Here is a 9499-nt window from a genome sequence, read left to right as displayed (position 1 = left end):
CAAGGCAAGGCAGATCCAAAGCTCTGTTCATGAGAGCAAGATTTTAAACAGATCGGATACGGATCTGGACAACTCTGATCTGATAAGAATCGAGCCACCCCAGATTACCAGATCCGGTTTTCAAATTTTTATTAAGACGCCAAAAGGAAACACAACCTTGATTTGGACTTATGATAGCGACAGGGTTTTAGATTTGAAGAACAACATCGCCGTTCAGACTGGCTACTCGGCTGGGAAACAACACCTATTAAATGAGGGCAGATCGCTGCAGGACTGCAGAACCATGCAAGATTACAACATCAAGTCAGGCTCTACAATCATTCTCAATATGAGATTACGAGGAGGTGCCGAAAGCACTGGAACTAGCTCGCAAAGCAAAGGGTCTTTCAAAGAAGCAGTGAAGGGCAAAGGGAAAAACCCCACAGCTGGCACTGAACCCCCGGGGCAGTACATTGTAGATCAAATTCCGGAGAGCCCATCTATCTCCATCGATATACCAGAGGTAAATAATATATATTCAGATCTACAAAAAAATGCAGTTATTTGTAGATTTAATGGCTTTTGGCCTAGAACTGATGTATTGTATCAATGGATCCATTCGGTCTGGACAAAAAATTGCCAAATCTACCTATATCCTAAGGGGTTTTTTATAGTATGCTTTCACACAGAAGAAGAAAAGGAAACAGTTCTCAACGAAGGGCCATGGTTCTGGGGTAGTGCTGGACTTTTTATTACCCCTTGGTTTCCTGACTTTGATGCCAATACCATGGTGGTATCAAGGATGCCAGTATGGGTTAGGCTGCATAACCTCCCTTTACATTTTTGGCATCAAAAGGCTCTAACAGCTATTGGAAATACCTTGGGGAGACTTTTAAAGATAGATGCAGAGAGACATCTAAAAGGAATATTTACTTTTGCCAGAATATGTGTCGAGGTAGATCTCAGCCGAGGACTACCTGAAAGCATAATTCTGAATTTCAATAATACACAGTGGAAACAACCCTTGGACTATGAGAACACATCTTTCAGATGCCAGGGATGTCAACAAACAAGTCATCTGTTCAATGCGTGCCCAAGCCCCAACAAGAGCAAGCAACAACAAAGGAAGCCGAAAGGATGGCAGAATATAGATGATGCATTAAAGAAGGCAGCTATAGCAAAGAAAGAAGAACATAATACAACAAAGGATAAAGCTCAGGACAATAAGGAAAAAGAGAATAAAGAGGAAAAGGAACAAGAACTCCAGCTGGAAATAAGTGGTAATAAACGAATTCACAGTCCTGAAGGATCGGATTTAGATAAGGAATAGCCAATGAACACAGTGGAAAACCAGCTTGCCATTATTGACTCCACTCACAACATGGATGGTTGGCGAAAAGTGGAGAAGAAGAAGGGCAGGAAGGCTTAGGCCAGCTGGATTTTTTGTTTTCTGCACTCCTGATAACAGGAGCGGCACTTTCTTTTTTTCTTTTAGGCAGGACTGTATCCTGTGGGCTATATGATCTTCTTTCATACAGCCAAATTGAATGCTTAATGCATATGCTATGTAACTTTTTATTTTAATAAAAAGTTCGTTTTTTTCTTTGGAAAAATTTTAAATTTAATATTTTAAAAATTATATAATTAATTTTATTTTTTTACTTAGGATGAGAATATTATATTAAATCAAAATATGTGTTTGAATCACAATTTATATAACTAGTGAGTACAATGAAAATATTTCGAGGTCAATTATATCTATAACTTCATGTTGATCTTTATTCTCAATATCTATTAGTTGTTTTACTATCCTAAAAGGCATAGGGTCTTTGGAGGTATAAATTCTCCTAAAGACTTGTAGATATAGACAATGTTTATATTGCATAGCAACCCATTGTTAAAGAATAGTTGCGAGAGAAGGAATACCATTTTTCATTAGAACTCTTGTGTCCAAGTTTACACTTTTATTGGCGACTCAGATCATTCGCAGCAAAATTGTTCATTCTTAACACATGAAAGAAGCTAATAGTAGAGAAGGTTAGTTTCAGATTCCTGATTTGATTAATAATGCTTAGCAACCTCCAATTCTTAGGAAAATATCCATGAACAAAGTGAAGCTAATAGTAGAGAAGGTTAGTTTCAAATTCTTGATTTGATTAATAATGCTTCGCGCCCTGCAATTCTTAGGAAAATATCCATGAACAAAGTGATAGATAACTAGTTGTGAATATCTCAACATCACCAAAATTTTGATGTTTTATTATTTAGCTAAAAAACGCCTTTACAGTTATCCATATTCTTTTTCTTCATTATTTGTGTAATTTCCTAACCCAAGTGTATTCAATTTCAATTTTTCCATCAAAATTAAAAATAAAATTAATATCTTACCGCCCCTTTTAATTTTAAAATTTAAACAATAAAATTATAAATCATTTAATTTTAAAATTTAAACAATAAAATTATAAATCATTAAAAAAAAAAAAAGAGCAAGCAACATCATAGAATTAAAACGTTTATAAGTTTCTTAAATTTTCCAGATTAATTTTGAAAAATAACATTTTTAAAGATAGGTTAAGAACTTGATCCAACCTTATAATAATTTAAGACTTGCTCTTTTTTTTGGTTTTTGTTAAAAATTAGTATTTTAATGTTGATAATTTTTGTTAAGGTTGGAATAGAGGGTGGAGTTACAATTGATTTTATTTCTTATTTTTATTAAAACAATATTTTAACTATATTTTTTTTTTATTGTTTTTAGATTTTTTATTTTATATTTTAATGATTTTAAATTTTAAAATTAAAATCTAAATTAAGAAATGTGTTATCTTATTTTTTAAATATTTTTATATATTTTAATCATATTAATTAAAAAATATTAAACTCTTCTTTTAAATTCTTTCTTAAAATTAATAAAGAAATTGATTAAAAAATATAAAAAAAATTTACGAAAATAATAAAAAAATTAAATTATCTCCTAAAATTAATAGGGAAATTGATGAAAAATATTAAATTATTTTTTACAATATGAAATGATTGTTTTAAAAATTATATAAGTATTTAACATATATAAAATTATTAAATTCTTTTGAAATTGATGAAAAATATTAAATTATTTTTTACGGTATGAAATGATTGTTTTAAAAATTATATAAGTATTTAACATATATAAAATTATTAAATTCTTTTTCATGGTATGAAAGGATGGTTTTAAAAATTATATAAGTATCATATATATATATATGAGAGATCATATTTTCATTTAATATATTGTTTTTTTCTTAAAAGAAAAATTTTCATTTTTATTAAAAAAAATTAATCAATTAATCTACAATATAAAAAAAAGTCTAATATGTAGCATTGCAGTTTAGTACATTTTTTAATGCAAAAATTAATTAATAGTAAAAATATAAAAATTATTTTCATGCCTATGCATAAAGATTTTAAAAAAATTAATTATTAAAGCTTCTGATTTGCAAAGTTTCATTTTGTAAGTGACATTATAATCGTTTAGATCTTCTTCAACTTTTGAATTTAGGTTTCTACTTTAGAATATCAAAGAAAATTTTCAAATAAAAGAAGAAGAAGAAGTTATTTTAACGTTCACTGAGCTAAAGATAGCCTATGGGACAAATTGCTTCTTATCTGGCTCTTGTATTAAAATCAATAAAATACTACAGTGTTTAAGTAGGGAGATTTTTATAGTTGAATTCACAAAGTTAAGATTCAGTAAGTGTTTAGTTAAAACAATGAAATTTCTATTTTGCATTAAAATCATTTATAACAAAAATGTACACAACAAATGGCATCAATAGGCATTTGTTTGTTGTCTATATTCTTAAATAACTAATGCAACTACAAAGAGTTATAAGTCTTTACCTTGCATTATTTGATAACTTGATATTTCAAGGCCTTATATGACTCCTACACAAGTTTCCCATAAAATCAAGCTAGCTATTAAAGGTAGGTAAAAATGTTCTAAAGAAAAACATTATATAATATTAAAGGAACACATAACTAATTATGAAAATGCATGTTGATTTAGTGGCCTACCAAAGAGGTATAAAGATTTATCATGGAGGGGCATTGTTTTTTCTTATCAATACATTATATTATTTTGAAATGTATTGTTAGTAAAGGAATAGTTAAGTTTTAGGCATTTTATATTTTTATGAAAAACAATAGAAAAATATTTATAAGTATTGGGAGAATTTAAGTTATTAATAGATTATATAAGCAATAAATGTAAAATTGAAACTATAATACCAGTTCTGATTAGAAATCAATTATATAAATTTCAACTCAAACGTTGATCATCTATCTCAAGAAGTTGTATTAATGCAGGAAGGGACTCAAATGAAACAAGAGCTTAGAGAAAGAACTTAGATTGCATTTTCAAAAATATTTTGAAATCAATTATATAAAATTCAACTCAAACTTTGATCATCTATCTAAAGAAGTTGTATTAATGCAGGAAAAGACTGAAATGAAACAAGAGCTTAGAGGAAGAACTTAGATTGCATTTTCAAAAATATTTTGAAATCAATTATATAAAATTCAACTCAAACGTTGATCATCTATCTAAAGAAGTTGTATTAATGCAGTAAGGGACTCAAATGAAACTAGAGCTTAGAGGAAGAACTTAGATTGCATTTTCAAAAATATTTTTATATTAATATAGCAAATGATAGAAAATCACAAACGTGTTTGTTGGATTTTTTTTTGTAAATGTTGCAATAGGATTGGAATCCTAGTAGTAAGACTTAAAAGAGATTTTGTTAAAAATATCTCATTATAACTTAGGAATATTTTATTTAAGTAATAACGTAATAATTTTAGATGGTTTTCTTATGTTAAATGTTAATATTATATATAAAAGTGAATCTATATAGAGTAATTTCATATATATATATCAAAAAAAGAATATCATAAAATAAAATGTGATTGTTAAATTTTTTCAAAATTTTAAGTAAATTTTGTAAATTATTTTTAAAAGTTACATATTAATTAAAAGTAAGTTTGACACTTACTTAAGAATGAAATTTTCGTAAATATTGAAATTTGATGTGTTGGTGGTATATGGTTTTATTTTCTTATATATTGAAATTTTCATAAATTTTGAGATTTGATGTGTCTATTATTTTTCATAAATATTGAGATTTAATATATGTACTATTTTTCACAAATATTAAAATTTGATATGTGTACTATTATGACATTTTATGACATATAAAAAAATGAATTTTTATCTTTAAAATATTTTTTATTTTTAACAAATTATATTTATAACCCCTAAAATTAGTTAACAAATTTTATTCAGAATCTTATAAACAAATATAAATATAAATATAAATATTCAAATTTCAAAAATTATTTTTTATTTTCAAAATATTTAATCTAATAGTTATTTTTTTGAGAATTTTAATAAACTTTATTAAAAATAAAATAAAATTTTCATAACTAATTAAAACTCAACATTTTCACTATAAAATAATTATTATAATATAACCAGCCATCAACAAATATAATAATATAAATATTATAACGCACATCTTTTAAATTAATAAATTATTTCAAATAAATATAATGTTAGATTTAAAAGCACGCCTAATGTTAGGGTTAGTTGATATTACTGTAGGCATGTCACATCATTATCATCATAATCAATGCAGTTATCATTGTATCAATGCCATCATTGTTAAGGTAAGGTATTCGGTAAATAAGGATGTTTTAGAAAAAAAAAGGTTAATTAAAAAAATAATAATAGGTTAGATATTTATGTGAAATAAAAAATTTAAAATGTTAAATTTTATTAGTATCATTAAATTTAAAGGGTTTGGTATTATAAATCTAAGGTAATCAAGTAGGTTGAGAAGTGATTTTAATAGTTTTAATCATTTTAAATTGACTTATTTTAAATAATAAATTAGTGTGTAAAGGATAGATATGGTAATGTATAAAAAATCATTTAAAAAAATAAATAATTGTAGTAATTTAATTGATTTAAAAAAGTATAATAAATTTATTAATTAAGTGGGTGTAGTTTCGGTGGTAGGGAGGAGTAGTTATTATTTTCTCTATTTTGGTTTCAGTTTTAGTGATATTGACATGTTTGTTTTTTGAGAACTATTTCTACATGAAAAATAAGTAGTTTACCTAGACACAAATGAGTTTTTTGTGGATATAGTTGGTATTGATTTCTGGTACAATAAACCACATAAAAAAATAAATAAAAATAAAAATAAAAAATTAATTAAATAAAAAATCATATATATAGATTTCAATTTAAAAAAATAAAGTATGTAAATTTTGTGTAAATTTTATTATATAAATAAGAATTAATGTAATAGAATATGTATATTTAATTTTTAGTATTCAAACTCATTCCTCACATAGATATCTTATCCACAAATAAAAAAAATCTAATATACCATACCAAAATTAACGATAACTTAAAAACTAAATTACCACAAATACAATATTTATATAATAATATATTTTTTCAATAATATCTCTTTCAGTACTAATAAGTTAGAAATCATGTTGGGCCTGGAGTATGCCCTAAAACTGCTTCTGCTTGGCTAAGAGCTCGTCTTCCTCGGACGTAAGGAAACAGGTTAACGGCCCAAGACCCAGAGGCATCTGGCAGCGGGTTATTTCAGGTGGCGTGGTTTTCCTTGATAACAGTGATGTGTCAACTGACATTCGCGGATAGCAGCCAGAGATGGTTGTCCTCAATGTTGGTTTGACAAACTGAGTTTGATAGGTTTTTCCACCTTTTGAAAAAAAAAAAAAAAAAGAAGAAAAAAAAAAAAAAGTTAGAAATCATGTTGTAAGCCAATTTTAACATAAAATTGTCACCTCTAATATGACTAATGTGATACTATCTTCTTTTTTCAAGAATTTAAGATTCCTATTTTATGTGATATCTTTTAAGTCATGTTGTGAGCCAATTTTAACATTAAATTATTACCTCTATAATATGATTGACGTGATACTATTTTCTTTTTTCAACAATTTAAGATTCCTATTTTATGTGATATCTTTAAAGAGCCTTACTTTATATGGCATTTATATGTTATAGATTTTACTGATTTTAGATATTAAAATAATTTTATTATTTTTACTTTTAGATATTAAAATAATTTTATTTATTTATAAAACATTTTATTTATTATAGATTTTATTATTAAAAGTTTTTTATTTAGATGAGGATTTGTTGACTTTTTTTAATTTTTTTAATTGACTATCTATATTGATTCTCGGGAATATGTTCAACATATATTTAGTCTTAATCCTTATCAACCACTGTAGTGTGTTATAAAATTTGTTCGGTTGCATTGACTTTTAATAAATTAAAAAAAATTAGTCTTAATGCTTATCAACTGCTGTAGTGTGTTATAAAATTTGTTAGGTTGCATTGACTTTTAATACATTAAAAAAATTAGATTCGTGCCACCTGACTCCCTACCGACCAATTTCCTAGAGATTTGACATTATTTCAATTGTAATAAGTTCATATTCTAAATAGATGGGGAAATTAATACATAAGCAAATTTTATCTAGCAAAATAGTTCATTTTACAATAAGATATGTAATTCCATTTTTTTCTCAAATTAAATTAGATTCTAGCCACATGAACCCTACCCACCAATTTCCTAAAGATTTGAGATTATTCCAATTCTAATAATTTCATATTCTAATTAGATGGGGAAATTAATATAAGCAAATTTTACTTAGCAAAATGGCCCATTTTACAATAAGATGTGTAATTCCTTTTTTTCTCAAGTTAAAGTTGACCCATAACTCTTTTATACATGGTTAATCAAGTAAATTTATACATTGACAAGGCATTTTTCGTATTACAATTTGTTTATTTTTACAATTATTTTTTATTATATTTATAAAAATTTTGGCTATATCAACCAAATTAATATTTTTAATGTGATTATACTAGTTGTTATTATTTTAAATCTTGGATATTAAGAAAAATGTTTTGTTTTATTTTATTAGAAAAAATAAAATGCATAATTATAATTTTAAAAATAAAATTAATTATAAAAATTAATAAAATATATACATAAAATAAAAGTGAAAATATTAATATTCTTAAATATATTTTATATTAATTTTTAATAAAATAATTTTTTTTTTAAATTATTTTAAAAATGATATCTAACCATTTATAAAAATCAAACCAAAAATAAAAATGTAATATATGTAATTACAAAACTAATTTCAAATGAACACCATAATCCTCAAAGCTTAACACCTTTTGTTCAAAATTAACATTTATAAGATCTTTTATTTGTATTATTATGTGAATCTCATAAATTTTGTTTACTTTCTCATAATGGTAAAAGTCCATAACAGTTCATTGCCAAATCACGTTATATCGCGTGATTCCTCTCCATCCAAAAAAACTATCTGAATACAGAATTATCTGAATATTTTGTATATATATCCTCAATATAATATCATGATTTTCTTTCTGAAAAACTGTTATAAGATGAAAACGTTGCACTGTCTCCTTGAATTTGTCAAAATATTGACACTTTCACGGGAAACTATCTAGATTTAATTATTATAAGGTTAAATATCTTGATTAATTATGAAGTGCTCTACTTACATAATCTAATTTTTATATTTGGAATTTTAATCTTGATTTTAATTATGAAGTGTTTTATTTACATATTCTAATTTTTATATTTTGAATCTTAAATTCTTAAATTTTGATTTTTTTAAGCAAGCAGTACTCGAAGCTAGACGTGCACTTTAGGCCATTCATGAGGTATGATAATCTTTATAAAGTTGTTTAGATATCTGGTTTCATAATGATGGGAAAGTAAAATTGGAAAATTTCCATCTAATGAAAAGATTCAAAGATAAATATTATTAGATAAAATCAATTTTTTTTAGAAGGAAAAAAATGTTGGTTTTATATAATAGTTAAAGTTTTTGAGTGAAATAGATATATCAGAAAAAAAAAAAAAAAAAAAATCTGTTTATGCTGGTCATGGATGTGTATCCAACACCCTAGTATCCTAATTTAAGATATCGAAGTCATCCCCATAATCACATATTCAAAAAGAAAAAGAGAGCAATATTACTGTGGCAACAGCCAATCCATCTGAAAGTTAGATAATATATAAAAAAATAGGATGAGTGTGGTAGGGCAAGATGATCTCGCCTTCTTCCCTAATGTGTTAAGATATGGAAGTCATCCCCATAATCACATATTCAAAAAGCAAAACAAAGCAATATTACTGTGACAATAGCCAGTCCATCAGAAAGTTAGATAATATATAAGAAAATAGGATCAGTGTGTTACGGCAAGATGATCTCACTTTTTTCTCTAATGTGTTGGTCCACTGATAGTTTGTAATTCATGACTCCATATTGTCCCTGTAGACCTTTAGGCAACCTATTCTTTTTTCTAATGTGTTGGTCCACTGATAGTTTGTAATTCATGACTCCATATTGTCCCTGTAGACCTTTAGACAACCTATCCGCATCCTTGTTG

Source organism: Pinus tabuliformis, chromosome 4_1 (genome assembly GCF_031772625.1).
Source record: "Pinus tabuliformis cultivar Carrire ecotype Pingquan chromosome 4_1, CPIR1, whole genome shotgun sequence".
Taxonomy (NCBI): domain Eukaryota; kingdom Viridiplantae; phylum Streptophyta; class Pinopsida; order Pinales; family Pinaceae; genus Pinus; species Pinus tabuliformis.
Note: the sequence above shows the minus strand (reverse complement) of the source record.